Below are 21,413 nucleotides of genomic sequence, written 5' to 3' on the forward strand. Positions count from 1 at the left end.
TGAGCTCATTGAAGGCAGAACATGCTGCTTTTCACCTCTGCATCTTAATCCCACAGCACAAAGCTGGCCCAGAATTAATGCTTGCTGAAGGGAGGAACATGTGGATAGGTGAAAAAAATCAACGTGGGGGAAAGTGGAGTTAGTAGTTTGAAGTGGTCTGTATCAGTAAAACATCTGTGAACTTGCTCCAACACACACCGCTGACCATTGATTCAGGCCCATTCTAGAAGGAAATTTCAATGGCACTGAAAGAAAACATATGGTTCCTGGGTAATAATGTGGCATTATGTAGACATAACCTAAATTTGAAAACCTCTGAAAATAGAAACCTTGATTCCATCTGTCTCTTAAAAAAGAAAAACTCCTAATTGCTTATAATCATGTTCATTTGCCATTTTCTCAAATGCTTCACAGCTGGTGGGGGGGCGGAGGACAGACGGGCAGGAGGAGACATGGGTAATTAATAAAAGCCGTTCTCCTGCCTTGATTTTAAATGTTATCAGTGCTTGAGTTGTCAAAACTCCGTCCCCACTCCTCAGCTGACTTGACCATGACAGGCCATAACCAAACCCCTTCCTCCAGCCCACAGACTCACCCCTGGAGAATTCTACAGAATGAGGGTGCAAAACCTGACGGCCTCTTTTAAAGGACTTTCGGGAGACTGGGACTAATTGTCCCACTTGCAAGGACAATTCAACTGATGAAGAATAATAAATGGCAAATATTCATGTCTGAACATTCGAATTGAACGTCTTCTCAAGACTGGGAACTAAGCCAGCATGAGATTGGGCCTGGTGACATGTCTGTTTCCGCGAGGAAGTGTAACTGACAGACACCTAACGACGTGTGTATCACAGATGCCTTCTGCACACAGAGGACTATCTGCCTTAATGAGGCGACGTCCTGTCCACCAGCCTCTCGAGGCAGGTGTGAGGACCCGAGCCCAGATGACCCGTGATGCAGTGAGTGTGCAGAGTGTGTGTGCAAAGTGTGCATGCAGAGTGTGTGTGCAGAGATGCACCCTCACTCCCCGCCACCCCAGACCCACAGAAGCAGTGGCAACAACTCCCCAGAGTTTACAGAGAGGTAGTGGTTATTCCACAACTTTATGGGGACATGTGGGCTGTGGAAATGGCTGAACACCGAGTCTGTGCTGAGGAGCACCTGGAAGGTTAAGTTGACCATAATATCGGAGCATCCTGTGAACGGTCCTCTCAGGGGCTCCTGGATGGCTACCAGTTCTTCCTCTTCAGAAAACAGAGAAGCCCCTTAACCCGAGCTGCTCAGAGCCTGCGCTCTGTCCTCAGCCAGACCGAAGTCTTCTCCAGGTTCTGCTAGAGTCCCTCTCCCGACCAGCTCTCCTCCAGTGCCAGTCTGCTCTGTCAGAGCCCCTCACCGCAAAGGAACAATCCTCAGTCTCCTCATCCATCTGTAATTCTCAACTTAAGGAGATGGCATAGGAGGAGAAACTATAATAATTGAGATTTAAGGTCCCCGTGAGGTCCTGGCGCTGCACCTAATTTGTAATGAAGAAATGGAGGCACAGAGAGGTCAAGAAACATGCCCAGAGACATACAGCTGGCCATTACCAATATCACAAAGTGGTTTACTTTGAACCGTAACTCAGGAGTCAGTGTGCCTGGAGCTCAGCTCCTGACTCTGCCTCTTAATTATGGAATGACTTAACCGCTCTCTCATTTCCCTCAAAAGGAACAATAATAATAATAATAAAATTGCTGTGGGGCTGGCTGGATGAGTGAACTTGCAAAACGCTCAGAGCATTGGCAGTGCATAATAGGCGGTCAATAACTGGTACTGTTGTCAGGAATCCGTCCCCTCCGGGGCTTTGTAACACGTCTGCGCAAATATCTGCCCCCAAGGAGCAGCCTCCCATCTCTTGCGCGCTCAGAGCCTCTGCTCCAGTCCAAGCGTCCGCTCCAGCCCAAGCGTCCGAGCCCCCGCCCCAGGGACATCTCCCCGCTCCCTCCCCTTTGCGCTGCGCTTCGCCCGCCCAGGGACAAGGAGGAGGGGATGTCCGGCTCGTTTGGTGGGAGCACTACCTTCCTGGTGGCCCCCTCGCCGAGAGCGACTTTCCTCCATGGCACAGAAATACAGCTGCTGCGGCGCTGCCTCTCTGCGCCCCACCGCCACCATCCCCAACGTCCGCACCCGGCGGCGCACATCCTGCCCCGCCCCCAGCTCTCTGCGCGCCGCGCCCCCGAAAGCGAGCATCTGGGGCGGGAACCGCGGCCTCCCGTGCGTCTCCGGGCGGGTGCGCGGCAGCCCGGCCGCCGAGAGGACGGAAGCCAGCTCCTCTTCACCCGCACGCCTGTCCTCTTTTCTCCTAACCTTGCTGATTCCTCGCGCCGGGACCACGCCCTTCCTCTCTCCAAGCTTCCGCGCGCACCTCCCGGGTCTGGACTCCCTGAGGCTTGTCTCGTTAGCACCCGGCTCTGATTCACCCTGACTCCCCATCCCGTCTCCGCCTTCCCTCCTCTGAGCAGCTGGCGCTGAGCAACGTCTTCACGCAGGACGGGCTGGACTAGGTGTAGTTGGAAAGGATTTTCAAAAGATCCAGACATGGAGGATAGTAATATTTTAAGGTAAACTTTATTTATTTTGGGGGGGCTTATTTTTTGTTTTGAGGGTAATTAGGTTTATTTATTTAGTGGAGGCACTGGGGATTGAACCCAGGACCTCGAGCATGCAAAGCATGCGCTCTACCACTGAGCTATATCCTCCTCCCGAGGGTAATATTTTTTTAATTCAGGTAAATTGGCACTGTCATTCACGGTTTTTGGCAAATGTGTAAACAGGTACAGCCTTTTTGGAGAGCAGTTTATCTCCAGCCAAATCGGAAATAGGTCTACCCTTCCACCCGGCAACTCCCCTTCCGCGTATCTGTCTCAGGAAATCTTTGTGTGCCTGCACAGAAATCACGTTTGGATTCATCCCTGATGTAATTTGGTGCAGCCTCTATGGAAAACAGTGTGGAGGTTCATTTGGCCACCTTCAAACAACGGTTTGAGGAATTTGGACAACTGTTTCTTCCGTGCAGGACCTCCATCCCTTCACCACCTTCAGTTAGATAGCGACCCTAATACATTATTCTTCGAAGAAAAGAATAAAGTAAGACTTTTCAGCCACCTCACAAAAGAACAATTGGCAGGCAGTTAAATCTCAGGGCTCTCCCCCAGCACTAGAATGGCCCCAGCAGCCAAAGCAGGGGCCAAAGGCAGCCCTGCTGGAGTGGGAACATTCACACTCATTCTTTGCTCTTAAAGATTCCAAAAGCCAAAAACAGAAAAAAATTTTAAAGGGCAATTTATTTGAAGTATTAATTAAAATGCAAATTACTCCAAGATGGCTTGGCTTTTAAACGTTTGCTCTGAAGTTTCCATGAATATAAAGCACACGACAGGCTTCTGTTTAGAATGATCTGCATACGTGCTCACGGTCGAAAAAATGCTTGACTTGAAGATAACCGAGGAGGGCAGGAAATACCAAGCGGGAGAGCAAAATCCTTTAGCAAGAGCTGTTCTGCTTCAGGAGGAGGAAGGAGAGAAGAGGTCGAGGAAGACCATTCTGCTAAGACTCAGCCTCCAGCGGGGTCCTCGGAGAGGGTGAGCCTCGCCTCCCACAAGGAAGAGGAGGCAAGTTTTCCAGGGCAGACCTCGCAGCCTCAGTGCAGTTAGAACCTTCTACAACGCATTGACTGGCTTCAGACCCTCTCCTTCCTGAGTCACGGAAGGGAAGGAAGCTGTGAGCAGATGTGAAGCTCATGCATGGAGGGAGTAAACACATCATAATCTTCAAGGAAAGAGCAAAAGGGACTCGCTGTTCTTAAGCACCATCTTTGCACCGGACGCTGAGTGTAGCTTCTTGACATCCTTGTCCCAATTTACATAATACTCCCACAAGCCTGAGATGTAGGAATTAACCTTCCTATCTGATGGGGAAAAACCGAAGCAGAGAAGTTAAGCAGTTTGGTCCAGGGTTATAAAATTAAAGGGGAATGGAAGAGAAGTTATAGTAATACAATAATAATAACTGCTTTGACAATTACAGCATCTGCTGAAGACGTGACACTAATCAGGTAGATCATTTCTTTTATTTCACTTAAGCATCCCGTAACCTCATCAGACAGCTCCACAGATGGGGGCTGCCCTGCCAATCTGCAGGTTGGGAGCAGGGGGCTGGGCCAGGACCAGAACCCTTGCACTGTGCCACGGGCAACAGTTCTCACAGGAGGGGTGGAGAGTCTCAACATCTAAGTAACCCACCCCACCTGGGACTCTGGCATTCTGGTCAGTGACAGCACATCCTCAAGCATCCCAGCACCCACTAATGCATAACGGTAGCCCATCCTAGTGGTGAGGGGTAGACCTTCTGTCTTAATCACCAGCCCTGACCCCCCCACCCCCTCAGTGCAATTAGTTGAAACTGTTGTTTTCTGATCATTTTCTCTAAGATCAGAAACAAGACAAGGATGCCCACTCTCACCATTTTTATTCAACATGGTTCTGGAAGTCCTCGCCATAGCAATCAGAGAAGAAAAAGAAACAAAATGAATCTAAATTGGAAAGGAAAAAGTGAAACTGTCACTGTTTGCAAACAACATGATCCTATATAGAGAAAATCCTAAAGATGCCACCAGAAAACTGCCAAAGCTTATCAACGAATTCAGTAAAGGTGCAGGATACAAAATTAATACACAGAAATCTGTTTCATTTCTATACAGTAACAATGAAATATCAGAAAGTGAAATTAAGGAAACAGTTCCATCTACCACTGGGTCAAAAAGAAGAAAATACCTAGGAATAAACCTACCTAAGGAGGCAAAAGACCTGTACTCCAAAAACTATAAGGCACTGATGAAAGAAATGGAAGAAGACACAAACAGATGGAAAGACATACCATGTTCTTGGGTTGGAAAACTCAATATTGCTAAAATGACCATACTACCAAAGGCAATCTACAGATTCAGTGCAATTCCCATCAAAATACCAATGGCATTTTTCACAGAACTGGAGCAAAAAAACTAAAATTTGTATGGAAACACGAAAGACCCCAAATAATCATATCAGTCTTGAGAAAGAAGAAATGGAGCTGGGGGAATCACACTCCCTGACTTCAGACTATACTACAAAGCTGGAGTAATCAAAACAGTAATGATGCTGGCACAAAAACAGACACATAGATCAATGGAACAGGATAGAAAGTCCAGAAATAAACTCGAGCACTTGTAGTCAGTTAATCTACTCACGCCTAGATACCTCTGTTCCCAGCATCAAACTCCTCCCTGTATTGTTCAGAGAAATTCTACCGTCCCAGCACCTCCCTCTGCACTTGTGCACCGTGTGCATCCAGTGGACAAAGAACGTCACCTGCCACTTCAGCAAACAAAGGACATTGCATCCGCCGCCAACTGTCCACCCTGTGGGGATTCAGGATGGAGAAAACATGATACTGGCCCTAGAGAGCTAACACACACATCAAAGGAATGATTCAATGAGCCCAGACTCCTGCATCTTCCCGTACACAGGAAAGCACTAAATTCCTTAATTTGGGATGTCTGCTTTTTCTTTAATTCACAGTAATCTTTTGATGTTTGACTCCTTGGGTTTTGTTTTTCGTTTTTGTTTTTGTTTTTGCAAAAACTTCTATTTATCCTGGTTCTTCCCTTAACTCTTCAGAAGGGTCTCTTAGAGGGATCTGAGAGACTGCCTCCTGGTCTTAAGACTTCAGTATGTCTAACAAATAAAACGTAATTCTCAACTTTGAGGTTGCACTTTTTTTTTTTTCAGCCAACAGGTCGTGTACCTGCCTCGAGGGAGATTGTGAGGATTAAATACACCGGGCATGTAAAGCCTTAGGAGAGGGCCTGCCACAAGTGTCAGTCCTCGGAAAATGGTAGTTTCAAGTCATCTCTTTCAAACGTAAATGGTGCTCTAGCAGGGAGGATTCAGATAAAGAAGCAGTTCCCACCTCAACCGTCTTCCCTTCGGAGGGAGTGGCTGGGGAGGGAGGGGAGTGGGGCGGCACCTCCCTTCTCTCCTAAGACTCGCTCCCTCCAGACAATTTCAGCTCTGGCTATTCACAGGAGGCTCGTCCAGCCCCAAGAGCTGGTCATCTTATCTCTCTGAGGGGCTGTCTTGGCTGGAGGGACCAGAACTTGCTATGTGTGGCCAATCGAGGCAAAGGGCCCCAGGATGGGCTTTGTAACTCAGGAGGGGATGGATCTTTTTCGTCAGGGGAGCCACCTCCCCCCAACAGACCAGGCATCTGCAGGGGATGCACTCCACACCAGTCCACGGTGTTGGCAGGGCCCCTGGGACCGTGTGGCCACAGCCCCGCCTGGGCAAAGGGGAGCTGGATGGACTTCCAGCTTCTCCCACCAAAGGTCTAAGACTCTCCATTCTCAGAGAGGAGAGGCCGGCCTGCAGGCTGATGATGTAAAATTGAACTTAACAGCTCCACGTGCCTGTTACCTCCTGACCTCGCCATGCACACTGTCTCACCAAAGGAGACATTTGCTGACCCAGCTTTGATGGGTGAAAACACATCTCACATTAGCAGCATTGGATCAAATGCAAAAACACATCTCACATTAGCAGCATTGGATCAAATGCAAAAACAATTGTTCTTTTAAGTTGGTTAAGTGCACCACTAAAATCTTGTTTATACTCGTAATTTGTTTAACAGATATTTTCTTCGACAGAACACAGTAAGCTCTGGCCTTGCCTTTTTGGGGGAATGGTGATCAGTTCTGAATTGGAATTTTTTAAAGAAATAAGCCTTCCCTAATTCTCAAGAAGTCCATGGTGTGGTTGTCCTGTAAATCCACCTGCTTTACAGAATGATGGGCTTGAGCAGAGGGGGAGCTCGAACTAAACCCAGGCTTTCTGGGCCACACGGTCCCGAACACAGGGAGTGCTGGAGATCAGCGGCTGCAGCGGCTCGCGATTTAAGCCAAGCAGAGGTAGATGGCAAGTGCCAACATGACCCAGTGCCAATTTTTAGTTAGCAAGGACAAGGAGACTTCCTCAGGCCACTTCTATAAGGGCACTCATTCTATTAAGCACCTCCCAAAGGCCGCGGCTCCTGAGACCATCACTTTGGGGATTTTGGCATATGAATTTGGGAGGGACACAAGCATTCAGTCCAGTGCAAACCTTAGAGCTGGAAAAGCAGAGGGGAGCAGGTGACAGTTGCCTAAATTGCGTGACTCTGTCTCAGACAAGGCACTGGATTCATCAAATGAGATGAGAGGGACATCCTGTTAACAGAAAACGCTTTGGATGCTTTTGTAAGTCTGGCCCCCCATCTCCCAGTTTATTAACATCACTTACAAACCTGTGACCTGTGTCATTTCCTCAAGCAGGGTCCGTCTGTGCTGCAGTTTGGACCAGCTTGTTTCCTGCTTGGAAATTTCGCAAAGGGACGTTTCAGTCCCATCTGAACCAAGTTGGGTCAAAATGAGAGAGTTTTGCCGTCAATCAGTTGTGGAAGCCGCCGGGGGCCAGGCAGATGCGAGTCCTGGTGATGACATCCCACCTGCTGGCTTCCCCCTGGGGGTCTTGGCAAAGTCCCGCGGCCTTGCTGAGCCTCAGTGTCCTCCTGCGTGACGCTGACTTTGCACACGGGGGTGGGGAGCAGAGACGAGGTCTGCAGGGAAGCTCGCATGATGCGGGGGCAGCAAACAGTCCATGAACCATGATGTTGGCAGGGAGTGGGCTTCCAGCCCCATTCTGATGGCTACACACAGATTTCTGGGCCACAAAATCGTCATCTGAGCAGCCTTCAATCTCCTTTAAATAAAAGTTTATGGGCTGAGTCCTCCTCTTTCTCGCCAGTTACTCTTTAACTAAAACCTCCTGCGCGGCAGCTGTACAGCCTGGTTAGCAGCGAGACAGCCAAGGGCCGGGGCCAAGCCACGCGGAGCCCGTGTGCACCTGCCAAGACTGGGGCCGGGAGGAAACACATGGTGGACGCTGGCTGCCAGCTGATCCTTCACAGGGCAAACTTAGCACATCCTGATCCTCGGGGCTGCCATGGTGCTCTTATTAAAAGATCCTTCCACGGAAAAACAGCCGTCATAATTTTCTGAGTTGGCCTGAGCTCACGTTTCCCCCAGTGAAGACAGGACCAGCCTTTGGCTCCAACCCCATTCTGTCCCCTGCGGACATTAGATGCCCTCACCGCCAGCAGCAGGTGGCCCACCTGCCCACACCTGAAGACCAGAAGAGGTCACACCTTGGGTTGCCACCTGCTCCAGTAACTCTTTCTGAGCCCAGTATTAAGCCCCGGAAGAATAATCCTATGAACTAACCGTATTTCCTGCACACTCGTCCAGTCACTGGGTAACTGGGTAACTCTGTTACTTACCAGCAGCCCGATCTCAAGGCATTACATGATCTCAGGTCGGTTTCCTCCTGTATCGAAGCAGAAGAAGACCACCGTCAGGGCTCCTGTGAGGCTGCCGTCATTCTGTACGCCTGTATCGCCCAGCCTGGCTCTTGGCACACAGTCCTCGCTCAGTAAATGGTAGCAATGACGAGACATTTACTGAGTGTTTACCAACTGCCAGTAATGGTTCTAAGTGCTTTGCAAACATCAGCTCATTGAATCCATGCAACAAGCCTGCTAGAAAAGAGTGATTACCCTCCTCCATTCTTCTGATGAGGGATAGAAGCTCAGAAAGCCCACATCTGTGCAGGTCAGCTGGGCTGGGAACCCCACGGCCTGGCTCCAGGCTCCAGGCTCAGCTTCCTTGTCGCTACCACTCAAAGAAGCCCTCTGCTCCCCTGCAGGCTCATGCCTGGCTCAGCCGCAGGCCCCTGAGAATGGAGGTTGTACCCTAGCCTCATGCCTCCACCCAGGGGCCCAGCAGTGGCTCCCGGCCTCAGGAAGCCAGTGGACTCGCCACCATCGACTGCCCTCCTCCCGTTTCTGAGAAGTGCGTTCCGCAGGCACAGGCTGGTGTGATCCCACACGCTGACTGACGGGGCCTGGGCCACCTGCTGCAGGCTGGCTGTGTGCCGGGAGCGTGGGGGTGGGGTCTCGACTATGACGCCTACCAGGGAAATTCTAATATTTCGGACACGATTCTTCACTGTTTGCTTTCATAGTTTAGAATGCCCCCTCCCATCTTCCTTTAAAAACTGTCCATAAATGACCAAGCAATGACTGTAGGGACCTTGAAAACTCCAGTCTGGGGTTTGATTTAAATCAACATCCAGAAAGGTTGGCTATTATTGGAACAAATGTGTGATGTGTGTAATAACAATGGTTATCATTTAGCAGCTCCATTGTGCCAGATACAATCCATGTATTAGTTCTTTTTCTCAGAACAACTCTTCAAAGCAAGCATCATTACCTCCTCTGTCCCGAGAAGGACCTGCAGTTCTCAGGGGTTAAGAGGTCTGAGGTCAGAGCGCAAGAAGGTAACAGTTTGTACCTGTTCTACCTGACTCTCAAGTTCAAGCTGTGTCTGTTGAGGGAGACTTGAAAGCAGGTGCTCTAGACCTGGCTGAGCAAAACTAGGCTCCAGCATGAGAGGAGGGGAGAGGGGTCTGCAGTCAGGCCCACGCAGGTGAAATTATTCCCCTTTTGTTCTACAGTGGAAGTTTCATTTCTCCTGATGACATTGGCTATCGGAACCTTTAGGTAAGAGAGAGCAAAGGATTGCCTGCACTCCCCACTTCCCAAGTGACGCAGGGTTTAGATGCTTCTGAAATCTGCCTATTTCACTGATGCTTGGGTACATTGAACCCACCGGCATCTTGAAACCAAGAAGTGGGGAGCACAGATCACACTGAAAACAAGGGAAAGTTCTAGAATGGACGCTGAATGTCACACACAGGATGGGACCATGACAAGCACCTTCACACTGGTGATGGGCACTTGGCTGGTCACTTCTCCCAGTGAGCCCTGCAAACAAAATTGTGGTGGGGAAATAAAATTGAACACTACCAGATGTTAAAATATATCCCAAAGCTACTATAATGTTTTAATTAGTACTTGTACAGGAATAGACAAGAATAAATAAAATGAAATAGAAAAAGAATAGTTACATCTAAATGCATAACCCAGGAATGGAAATTTAGTAGGTGATAAAGGTAGCATTTCAAATTGGCAAGAAAAATGAATAGATTTAAGAAATGGTGATGTACAACTGACCAGCAATCAGCAAAACTAAGTAAGTAAACCTACCTCAATTCCCAGCAGAAATAAATTCCAGATAAGTCAATTAAAATGTAAGAAATAAAAACATATTAGCATTAGAAAAATAAGGAAATACATGTATAAACTTAGAGGAGAGAAGGCCTTTATGCACATGACACAAAATTGAGGAGCTTAAAGGAAATACTGATAAATTTGATGATATATATATTAAATAGCATCTAAATACAGCTAAAAGACAAAATTGGGAAAGTATTTATAACTCTTGATATATGTAAGTCTAATGTCTTTAATATACAAAGAGCTATTATAAATCAATAAGATGAACCCAATAGAAAAAAAAAAAGTTGTCCAGGCCATTAGCAAACAATTTAAAGAAAATTAAATGAAATTGACCATCGATCACATAAGAACAATGATCAGCCTCGCTCAAAATTAAATGAATGCAAATTAGAGCAAAGTGAGTTACCTTCTACTGTCATCTCCCTCTAAGAGCAAACACAACAATCTTCAAAACACAAATCTGATTGTGTATCCCCCTGTTTAAACCTTTTAAAAGTTTTCCCCTCCCTTTAGGAAAGGATCTAAACCCTTAGTGGATCCTCTGTGGTCTGGCCCTGAACCCCCCTCCTAAGTTCCCCCACCTGGGTTTTCCCAGGATGTTCATCCGTGGTGTGGTCCCTCTCTCTACCAAGTTCTCTCCCCTCCTCCTTCACCTGACGAGCCTCTACACACCATGCAGGTTGCAGCTCAGTGGTCCCTGCCTGGGGGTAGCTGGTCCTGGCCACCCATGCCCTGATCAGGTCACTCTTTTACATGCCTCTCTGATTACTGTGTCTTTCCTTTTTACCGTCCTTACAAAAGTGGTAACTTACACTTGCCAGTGTGACTATGTCATTAAAGTCTGTCTCCCCATCTGAACTGCGATCTCCATCAGGAGAGGGTCCTGCCATTTGCTTTTTCCTTCCATGTTTTCCCAGAACCCAACACACATGCTCAGCATACAGTAGGTACTCAATAAATGTACATTTTTCAATAAATGTAGTAGGTGCTTCATAAATATTTTTCAGTGGCTGAATAAATGAAAGCATGCTTCTCTCCTGTGATTTTGACAAATATTAAAAATGTGCAGAGAGAATCAAGTACTGTCACACACTACCAGCAAGAAAAATTGTTGCCAGCCAATTTAAACTGTGCCTTCACAATTCAGCTACATTTGGGTGAATGTCTCTATTAGCTATACTTGTAGATGTGCACAAAGTCAGTGAACGAGCATGCTGCTTGCAGCGTTTTGCAGAACAGCAAAGGCCAAGGAAACAGCACGCATACTCTCCATCAGAGAACAAGGTAGAAAATTGATGATATAGCCACACAATGAAATATCGTGTGGCCATTTCAGAGAGCAGTGCCGATCCTGACACAGATGTGGGGGAGTCGCCAAGGCAGAATACGAAGTGAAAAAGCAGTTTGAAGCACAATCCACACAAAGCGATCCCGAGGGTGACTTTTTAATGGTACCCTGTACACCCTTTCCTCTGCAAAGGAAACCTCCAGACAGATAAATGTTAAATGATTCATCACAGTAACGTCATAGGGAGGGGGTGCGGGGAGACATATTCTGTTGGACAATTTGGATTTAGCCATAGATATATATTACATTTTTAATATTGCAAGCTAGTTATTTTCCAAAAAAATGATCGTTTAATAAGGAATCCCAAAACAAGTCCCTTAGCACCCCATCACAGAGCCACAATCATCCTCCTTCCTCGGTTATCTGCAAGTTCGGCAGTTCTGAGCTCTGGACCCTTGCTCGCTCTGCTGTCTGTGTGCAGTTTCAGCACCACGGGTGGCTTTTCAGCACTAAGGGAGTCTGAAGGGTTTAAAGGGATGTTTCCATAAAGCCAAATCCCTCTAAAATTCCAGCAAGTGCTCCTATGCAGTGCGTGTTCCTTCTTCTGGATTTCAAGACACCGAGGCTCGCCTGGATCGGGGTAACCTGGAAGTCCCTCCTGTGATTTCACATCCCTCAAACGGGGCGTCTCTCGAAACAGAACGTATCTCTCCTAGGTCTGAACGGCGTTCGTTCTTCCCAATAGCTCTCTTTAGGGCCTTCAATTAATTTTCAGCTTGAGCTGCCAAGAGCTAGTTACTCCAGAAGGAAATACATACCCGAAGTAAAACAAATCTACCTGTAATAGCCATACGGCATGTACCAACACCGCCTTCGGGAGGAGAGAGCAACCAGGTCCCAACACACCGCGGCGCAGCAGCCCTTGTCTCCGGCCTGGATGCCGCCTGAAGAGCGCTGTGAAGGAGGCCTGACCCCCTCCCCTCCTGTCACTGCCTGCCATCTGCTCTGCTGACAGCACCACTAAAGGCTGCATTTAGCACAAGTAAAAGCCTCGTTCAGGTCATGGCTTTCCCCGTGTGCTCTTCATGTAGTGCGCACTCTGGGGCCAGCGATTTGCTCTTTATGTTTGGAATAATTCCAGGAATGCGTTCCTACCCTCTTTGCCTCTCTGTTCTGCCTCCCAGCCTTTGCCTTCCCACCCATATCCTCACAGCAGGCGGTAGGGAGCTGACCTCCCCAGGTCAGATGGGGCCTGACCTAACACTGGTCCAAACACACTCTGATGCAAAGCAGGAGGACCCAGAGAAAGCAAGGGACTCACCAGCGGAAGCAGGAGAGCAAAGACAGCCAGGCCAGTGACCGCCACCTCCAGACGCCCGTGTGCTGTTATTGCCTCTGGTTTGTCAAAGATGAAGGTCCAGAGAGCCCACAGTCTGGTGAAGGGGACCCTTCCTGGTCCAGCTACTGCAGAGTAGTGCCTGCTGTCCCCAGGCCCACTCCCTCCTCTGGACCACTTCTGCCCACCAGGAGTCTCTTTTCCCTCCAGAAGCCGCGGACACTCCCTCCTTTGGGAGGCCCTGTCCCAGAACCTCATCCTCACTTGGCTAACTGCCCTTCCTCCTCCTGCTCAGAGGAAGGGACCACTCTCTGCACTGCCTGCTTATCCCAAGTGTCCTGTGTTCCCCAGAGGGTGGGCACCCAGCTGGGAAATCAAGCCTGGCTTGTTCCATGGCTCTCAGCAGAGTTAAGCCTGACAGAGGCCGCCCAGTGACAATGTGGTGCCTTGGAAAGATGAAATCAGCTGGGACACATGGCTTGCATGTCCCTGAGAGGACACTTCACTGGAGGATCGGAAGACTGGGTACCAGGAGGCTGGGAGCCCAGAGATCTCTCACCCTGTGGGAGATGCAGACAGGCCTGATGAGCAGGGCGTGTGGTGGGTGTGGGGAGGGGGGTCTGCCTTGGCCTTCTGTGTAAGAAGAACAGAACCCCGAGGTGGGAGTGCTCTCCCTCCAGTGGTGGTTTGGAGAGCCAAGAACCTGCGTTCCATTTGCCCAGATGGGGAAGCCAGCCAGTCCCTGGGAAAGTGAGAACCTTGCAGCAACCCCACAGCAAGGCCGGGCACAAAGCACCGTGAGGGAGGTCACATTTCCAGAACTCCTGCTAAATGCCACACCCCGTGCTTGGGCGAGCCCTGTAACCGCGGGAAGCCCGCCAGCCTCCCATCTGCCCAGACCTCGGGACCCAAAGCTCCACCCACATTTCACTGTCTAGCGCCAAGTACACCAAACCCTACAGGACGGGAAAAGGAACTGCGGGGCTCTCTGTCGGTTGTGCCCTGAATTCCAGGACAGCCACTTCTCTTCCAGAGTCAGGGGGATGGTGGCGGTCGGGGGGGCGGGATCTCATGCAGTCCCTCCCTCACCGGACCGGCTGGGCTACTGTCACCAACTCCCCATCAGCCCCGTCTGTGCAGATGATCAAGCCTGGGCTCTCAGCTGCTCTATGGAGTTTCAAATCTGTTTGGATTTACTACCCAGGGCCCTGTTTTAATCCACCACTTGTGCCAAACCAGTTCTGTTGCCTACCTCACACATCCCTGACTCCCCTCAACAAATACTCAGGAAGCACCCTTTCCAGGCACTGCCTTGTCCCAGATCTTAGAGAAATAGAATAAAATCTGTGACTCCAGGCCCTCAATTAGCTCAGTTAATCACAGAGAGGAAATAAACCCCTAACGTGCGCCATCACATTGTCCTCTGACCCTGGAGAAGCCCCAATTGCTCACCCATTACCCACCTGCACACAAATCTCCCCTTTCGTCAGAGTCCTTTGCTTCCCTTCCCATTCTTAACCATGTGACTTGATGAGGTTGAAACCCACCCCCGGGTCTGGGAGAAGGTCCCCAGGTCAGTCAGGGAATCCCCCGCTCTGATCATCAAAAATTGGTTCATGGAGGGAGACGTAAACTAGTCAGAGGCGAGGAAATGCAGAGAGACCTTCCTGGGCTTGAAGGAAATCAAAACCCTTCCTCATTCTGTGAATCTGTTGTAAGAGACCCTTCCTCCTTTTCTGGGTGACACACGTGCGGCTGTAGCTGCGAGGTTTCTCGGGCTGCCAGGAGCCTCGGTGTGGACGAGGATGAGCGGGGCCAGGAGGCAGGAACGGGAAGGGGCGCCAGCCCCTGGGGACCCTCCTGAGCCCAGGTCAGCACCCCTCCTACCCCAAGTACGAGGTGAGCCAGGAGGTCCCCTTTACAGATCAAGCTGGTTGGAGCGTTTCATATCAGTTGCAACCAAAGCCAGGCTAACTGATGGCCTCCGTCAGTGGCGTGGGGAGAATTAAGGGGGAAAAGTGCCCTGAAACGCACAAAAATCTCCCCACACCCCAGGCGCTGTCCAGCGACTTGAAATACCCAGCAGCCGCCCAATAAGCACTTTTCATATCTCAAGGCCTGACCACTCCTGCAGAGAAGTTCTCTCTGAGTGTGAGACGTCTCTCTGAACCATAAGTGTCTGTAACAGCTGCTGTTGGAGGCTACCAGAGACCAGTAGTCCGGCAGGTCACAGCCGTGGATGTCCCCACCATTCCCACAGTGAGGGTTCCCAAGCCCCAGGTGCAAAGGAGGTGCTTGTCTGCAGAGCCAGGAGCTGAGTTGTGATCCTGAGACAGCTCTCCTGGAAACTGAAAACGATCCGAGGTCAGTCATCAGAGCGAGGGGACACTGGTGGTGGAGAGGGGGCCATCAGAAGGCATGATGGCACTGTCACCTTTGGGAGACAGCGTTTCATGCCTGCATGCTCAGTGAGCCAAAGATCTTTAAGTCTATCTGCAACACAAGCGATTGTCAAAACACAGGGTCAGTCTCCCTGGCTGAAAACATGACCCCATTCACATCGCTATTTCATGCTGGGGCTGCATCTCCAAACAAATCTCAGAACACGGTGACACATTAGGTCCTGAGAACACACACGGCATCCCTGTGTGGTAGGAGCTCACAGCCTCCCTGAGGTGCCTGGCATCAGCTTTGCCCTTTGCACAGCAGGTCGGCCACCCTGACTGCCCGGTTCTAGGACCCCCAGGTGCAGGGGAGGCCCGAGAACTGCTCCAGGCCCTATAAGGTGGAGCAGAAGACCGGGGGCCTCTGGCAGCCACGATAGTGCTCACACCCATCCCCAGCAAGTGTGCCCGGTAAGGGGTCCCTGTGGACGAGGGGCCCTCTTCTGAGTCCGCGCAGATGTCCACACTGATCCGGACAGGGAGCTCATCCCCAAGGTCCTCTATCAAGTTTTGGACCACACAGGAGAACCAGCTACAGCAAGGGAGCCCCCTCCCCACGGAGCCCCGGCTCCCTAGAGGCCCCTCAAGGGTCTCCACCCCAAGGCAGAAACACACACGGGGTCCTCACAGCCAAGCACTGCTCCCCAACACAAGCCCATCCTCTGAAAAGGGTGGTGAGATACTCTGCCTTTTTGTGAAAATCCACAGGCTTCAATAATAGAAAACTCTGAGATTTTGCTAAGTAATTGGATTCTATTTTTCTAATGATAACGTGAGTTTTGTGGATTGGGTTTCTTTCCTGTGGCCGCTAGGAAGCTCAGAACCAAATCTGTAATGATCTGCCCCAAAACCCTAGGACCAGCATTTGTTTCCCAGCCTGGCTGTGAATTTACCTTACTTTTTAAATGATTGTGTTTTACAGTTCAACCTTAGTGCAAAATGGGAACTCCAGTAAAGAAGAACTGAAGCCTCAAAGTCTGGGGCAGTATCCCCAGGCTCCCTGTTCAGAAGCCCCAGCATCTCAAAAACAGCTTTTCACGGGTTGAACACCCAGAGTCACTTTGGAGGTTATTTATGAACATGGGTGATTCTTGATGGAAATTAAACCATACATTTGAGAGAAGTCAGAAAGGATTCAGAGACTCATTCGGAAAGTACTTAGAAATGAGCAGACAACGAAGAAGTGGAAACCCCATGAATACGGAAAAGACATGCCTGCTGACTGAGTAATAATTTGCCACCTTGAGACCAGGGACTGTAGAGTGAACCAAACGCTGTGCAGCGTAATTTACTGACACCTGCGCCAAGGTCATCCCTGGTGCACCGTTCACGGGATTTAAACCAGTTCATAAACGGCAGTTAATGGCCCATCCCAAGGAGCAGCTCTGCATTCCTAATGGCTGTGGGTGACATTTTAGACTCTGTGACCATCTGTGATCCAGCACCTGCCATGCAGCCAAAGCTTAGGAAACGGTTCAGTCCTTGGCTATGCTGAGCACTTCTGAGCACCGAGTGTGTACAGAGCTCTGTGTCCATTTCCCTCTCTGTCCGATGGCTCACATACCATCCTCTCTACCTGCCTCCAGAGGTGTGCCCAGCATCAAAGGAGGGGCCAGCGTGGGAGAACAAGCACCACACGTGGTAATATTGTGTCTTCGGGAAAGACAAACCATCTGCACGTTTGGTCTCCCGAAGGTCTTGATTAAAAGGACTGACAGAAGAGGCAGGAAGATGAGGTGTGCAATGAACTGGACCCGTGCCTGGAGGAACAGGTGTCCGCAGCACGGCCCCTGCTCCCAGGGAGCTTGTATGCTACTTGGAGAGAGGGAATTATTAATCCCCTGTTGTGCTTGTGAGGAAACTGAGGCAGGAGGGGCACACGACTCATCCAAAATCAAACAGCTCGTTAGCGATGGAATCAGGACTGGAACCCAGGGCCCAGGGCTGTCTGGGGCACAGTAGATGCTCTCGGGGCTCCACTTCCTCCCTGCAAACCACACCGTTCTAGGTGCCCTGAATAGCTACCTCCTGCCAGCACCTGCACCTCAATACCTGAAAGCTTTTCTGGAACCAGGGGAGGCTGCTGTATTCACCTGCCCTGCAGGTGACAGATGTTAAGTAGACTTTTTGTGGTGATCATTTCACAGTGTATACAGACATCGAATCAGTATGTTGTACACCTGAAACTAATATAATGTTGCATGTCAATTATGTCTCAATTTTTTAAAACAAAGAAACAGCTGGAACATATAAATAACAGCAAGTAGTATGAACAGGACTGCCCATTCCCTCTGGACGTTAAACCCCAGGTTTGCATCCTCTCCCCCAGAGGGCAGAGCTGGACCGAGATCACAGAGCATCGCTCAGGGCTGGGGTGAGGCTCTGCGGTGTGTGATGGGTCCCCACGGTCATGGCAGGGTGGACTCTGGCGGTGACGCCCTGGATAGGGTGGGAGGTCAAAGCTGGTGGGTCCAAGCCAGTTCATATCATTAGTCAAGGGTACTCCATGAGCAATGCAGGCAAGAACTGAACTCAAAGGAGGGAGTTCAGGACCCTGAGATGAATGGGCAGTAGGAGGACCTGAGACAGGGGGTCGGCGTGAATCTGGAAGCCGGGTGAGGAGGTGGGGTGGATGAGCACACTGGTGAGGGGGCAGTGCCGGCTGAGCCCAGCCGGAGGAGCAGCCCACAGAGAGGATGCTTCCGCCAGGGGCCTGCTTCCACTCACTTCCTCACCAAGTGCTGGCTCCCAGCTCCTGCAGGGCAGGGCTGTCTTCTCCATCCCGAGCATGTGGCCCCTCAGTGCTGAGCACTCAGCAGGCATCCAGCTAGGGTGTGTGGATGTGAATCCCCTCAGCTATGTGCTCTGAGACTCAGCCGTATTGGCACAGCAGTAGGTCTCCGGGTGGCTGGGTGTGACTCAGGCCACTGCCCTTCCCGTAAGTCCTTCTACAGATGCACAGCCTTGGAAAGGGCTTGGACACGTGACGTGGACACGTATTAATCCAAGGTCTATGCTAATTCGGTCTAATAAACACAGCCTTGGGCTACCCCCACTGCTACCTCTCCACCGACCTGATCATCGTAATTTATGTGACAGGAAAAGTGCAGAGTCCGAAGGCTCGGTTTTGCTGAGTTTAAAGGGAACACCCACAGGTCATACGGATATGGAACCGTGATTTCCCCAGCTGGGCTGCTCCGCAGACAGCTGGGGACAAAAATCCTATTCAGAGAGATTGTCCCACGCAGTCTTTCATGCTGTGCGGGGCGTGAGCAGGAGTGGGAGGCAGGGATGGGGCAGGACACTCGTGCTGGCTTCCGTCGGGCTTGCCCTTCCATACAAGGGGCTGTACACAGATCAGGCGTCCATCTGTAGAGGGGAGATAAAAGGTATTATTTAAAACCAGAACCTTTTGCAGGCAGCGTGACTCATTTATACCATAGGATGGTAGGGTGGAAATCCTCCTGCTTCAACTTCTGCTGAGCACCGAGACATCCAGGACTCTGCGAGACAGATCACCAAATGCAGAATTCAGGAAGGTCAAATGTGGACCTCATCCACACCTGAGAACTCCCTCTCTCTCCCCGTGACACAAACAGGCACCATATCTTGAGAGCACACTGTGCTGTGAACCCCACTTCCTCCCACAGACGGAGGTGCGGAGGCAGGGAGGAAGCACTTAGAGAAGGGGGCAGACAGGGCTTCAGGAAGGGCTCAGTATGCGCCCCGGCAGCTGGAGTGGGGTGGGCTGGGCTCCGACCTCCACCTGGGAAATCCAGAGGTCCACAGCGGGCAAAGAGAGCAGGGCAAAGATAGGACCAGCCTGCACTCACAGAGAACAGGGGACGGACATGTGAGTGCTTCCCCGGGAGTCCCATGGGCCCTGCAGAAGAGAAGGAGGCGGGATGTCTTCGAGGCACCAGGATCCCCCAGAGGACCGGAGGGATCTCCACAGCAGGAAGTCGGAGGGAAGACAGCATTGCTTGGGGCTGCAGGTGTCTCCAGCCACCACCCGGAACAGAGAAGCAAGGCTGCTCCGAGGAACCACAGTCCAGGGACTCACTGGGGAAGCTCTGAAGAGCCCTGCAGATCCCAGCAGGCTCGCGAGTCGGCTCGCGGCACCTGCCAGCCCCCGGGGGCGTTTTCCCGTGTTGCTGGAGATGAGAAGTGATAGAAGGCGGACGGGGCCCAGACAGAGCAGGCAGTGGGTTTTGAGTGTTGCAAAGGTTGAGGAGCATTTGTGAATTCTGTTTACACTCACACTCTGCTCCAAACTCCAACGTGTTGGTTTGTTCGGCCTCACTGTGCATCAGGCACAGGAGCTTGGGTGCCACAGCAGCACAGGGAAAGGTGGCACCTCCGACACGGGGTTAATGCCCCGTGATTGTAGCAGTGGGTGATGATTTCCTTCCAAGTTCTGCCCATTCTGCTTCCTGTGCCTCCACCCCCTGGGGATATCCTCAGACATCTCAGACTCAAGTGCCCACCACCCCACACTCTGCCCAACACCTCTCCCAGGGAGAATCTGATACACTCGTTCCCAGTGAAATACATCGCTGTTGATCCTCACTTGTTTTCCAGTCTTGCTTACTTAATTCGTTTGCCCTGACAGCTCTATCTGAGAGGCCAAAACAAATGATAACCCTTCGAGAACCGAGATTTTCCAAGCAGCCTGACAAAGTGATAAAGCTAAGGATCATTCCACCTAGACTCCGGTCCAAGACTGCCAGCGATTAAGTGTGTGTCTTAGAAAAGCATTTCTTCTCCTGGGTCCTGTTTCCCTACCTACCTGTCTAAAGTGATTGGAGTCATGATGTCAACGGTACTTTTCACTTGGGACATACTGTGATGTAGGTGGAAAGACTTTGAGAGGTAAAAAGCATTGTGTAAGTAGATATACTTAACTACACAGCACCATTTGATTCATTTTAAGGTGTGTTATTGGAAAATTGAGAGAGGATTCTTTGGGTAACTAAGGAGTTATAAATCCTGCAGACAACAAAGAAGGAATATTTGAATCTAAGTTGAAACATTTGCTAACCAAAGTCCATGGTCCATTAACATGCAAAAGTCCTTTAAGATGCAATTTTGCTCAGTGGAGCTGCCATAGAATGACTTGAATAGGACTTGTTTTGAGTAAGTAATCATTTGCTTCCTGCTTACATCGCCCTGGCAAAATTTCAGTTCTTTGAATTGTGTCTTCTCTTCCAGGATCCATACACAAAAGGGATCATATTTTTTCATAAATGGATTGGTAGAAAATGACCACATGTTAGCCTCTCTCCCCAGGGCCTGCCCAGAAACAGAGTACTCTACAAATCACTTAATAATTTCTTTTTCTGCTCTGCCCAAGTTCTCACCCCTGGATGCCCTGGAGATCCAAGAAGAAATATGTTTGACCTCAAAGAACTTACAACCGAGTCTGGGGTAGAAGATAAATGCAGAGATCAGAGCCACAAACAAAACAAGATGGGTTAGACTGAAATCCTAAACTTCACGAGACTGACCTCGAGGGCTTCCCACCACCCAGAGAAGGGAGCAGACCAAGAAGGCTCCATGGAGAAGTGAATAAAAGCCAGGAAACTCTTTATCCTTTCTCAAAATATGAAATATGTGTTTGGGCGTCATCATATAAGATCAGGTAGAAAACAGCAACACCAAGAAAGTGAAATGTTCCTCAAAATTGCACAGCCTAGAGATAGCAGTGGGTCAGCATTGGTACACACAGACATGGCCGAGTGTTGGCTGTCTACCTGACCCATTTCCCACCCCCTTTTATAAAAAACACATAACATGAGATCTATTCTCTTAAACAAAAAAACTAAGTGTACATTATAGCATTGTTAACTATAAGCACAGTATTGTGCAGCAGCTTTCTAGAACTTAATCATTGCATGACTGAAACTTTACACACATTGAACAAGGACTCTCCTTTCCCCCAGCCCAGCTCCAGCCCCAGGTAACACCACTCACTTCACAGAAGTGGAATCACGCAGTGTTTGCCCTCCTGGGACTGTCTTTTTTCACTTAGCATAATGATGTCAAGTTTCACCCACGTCGTGGCAAATGACAGAATTTCCTTCTTTCTTATGGCTGA

At 49.9% G+C, this 21,413-nt stretch overlaps 1 non-coding gene across 1 annotated transcript; it reads right to left on the bottom strand.

Moving 5' to 3' along the window:
* Positions 1-2,669: 2,669 nt before the first annotated feature.
* Positions 2,670-2,742, bottom strand: TRNAA-UGC (transfer RNA alanine (anticodon UGC)). Its single transcript has one exon. It is a non-coding gene; the product is annotated as a tRNA-Ala (tRNA).
* Between the last annotated feature and the right edge of the window lie 18,671 nt (positions 2,743-21,413).

Source organism: Camelus dromedarius, chromosome 4, assembly GCF_036321535.1.
Source record: "Camelus dromedarius isolate mCamDro1 chromosome 4, mCamDro1.pat, whole genome shotgun sequence".
Lineage (NCBI taxonomy): Eukaryota > Metazoa > Chordata > Mammalia > Artiodactyla > Camelidae > Camelus > Camelus dromedarius.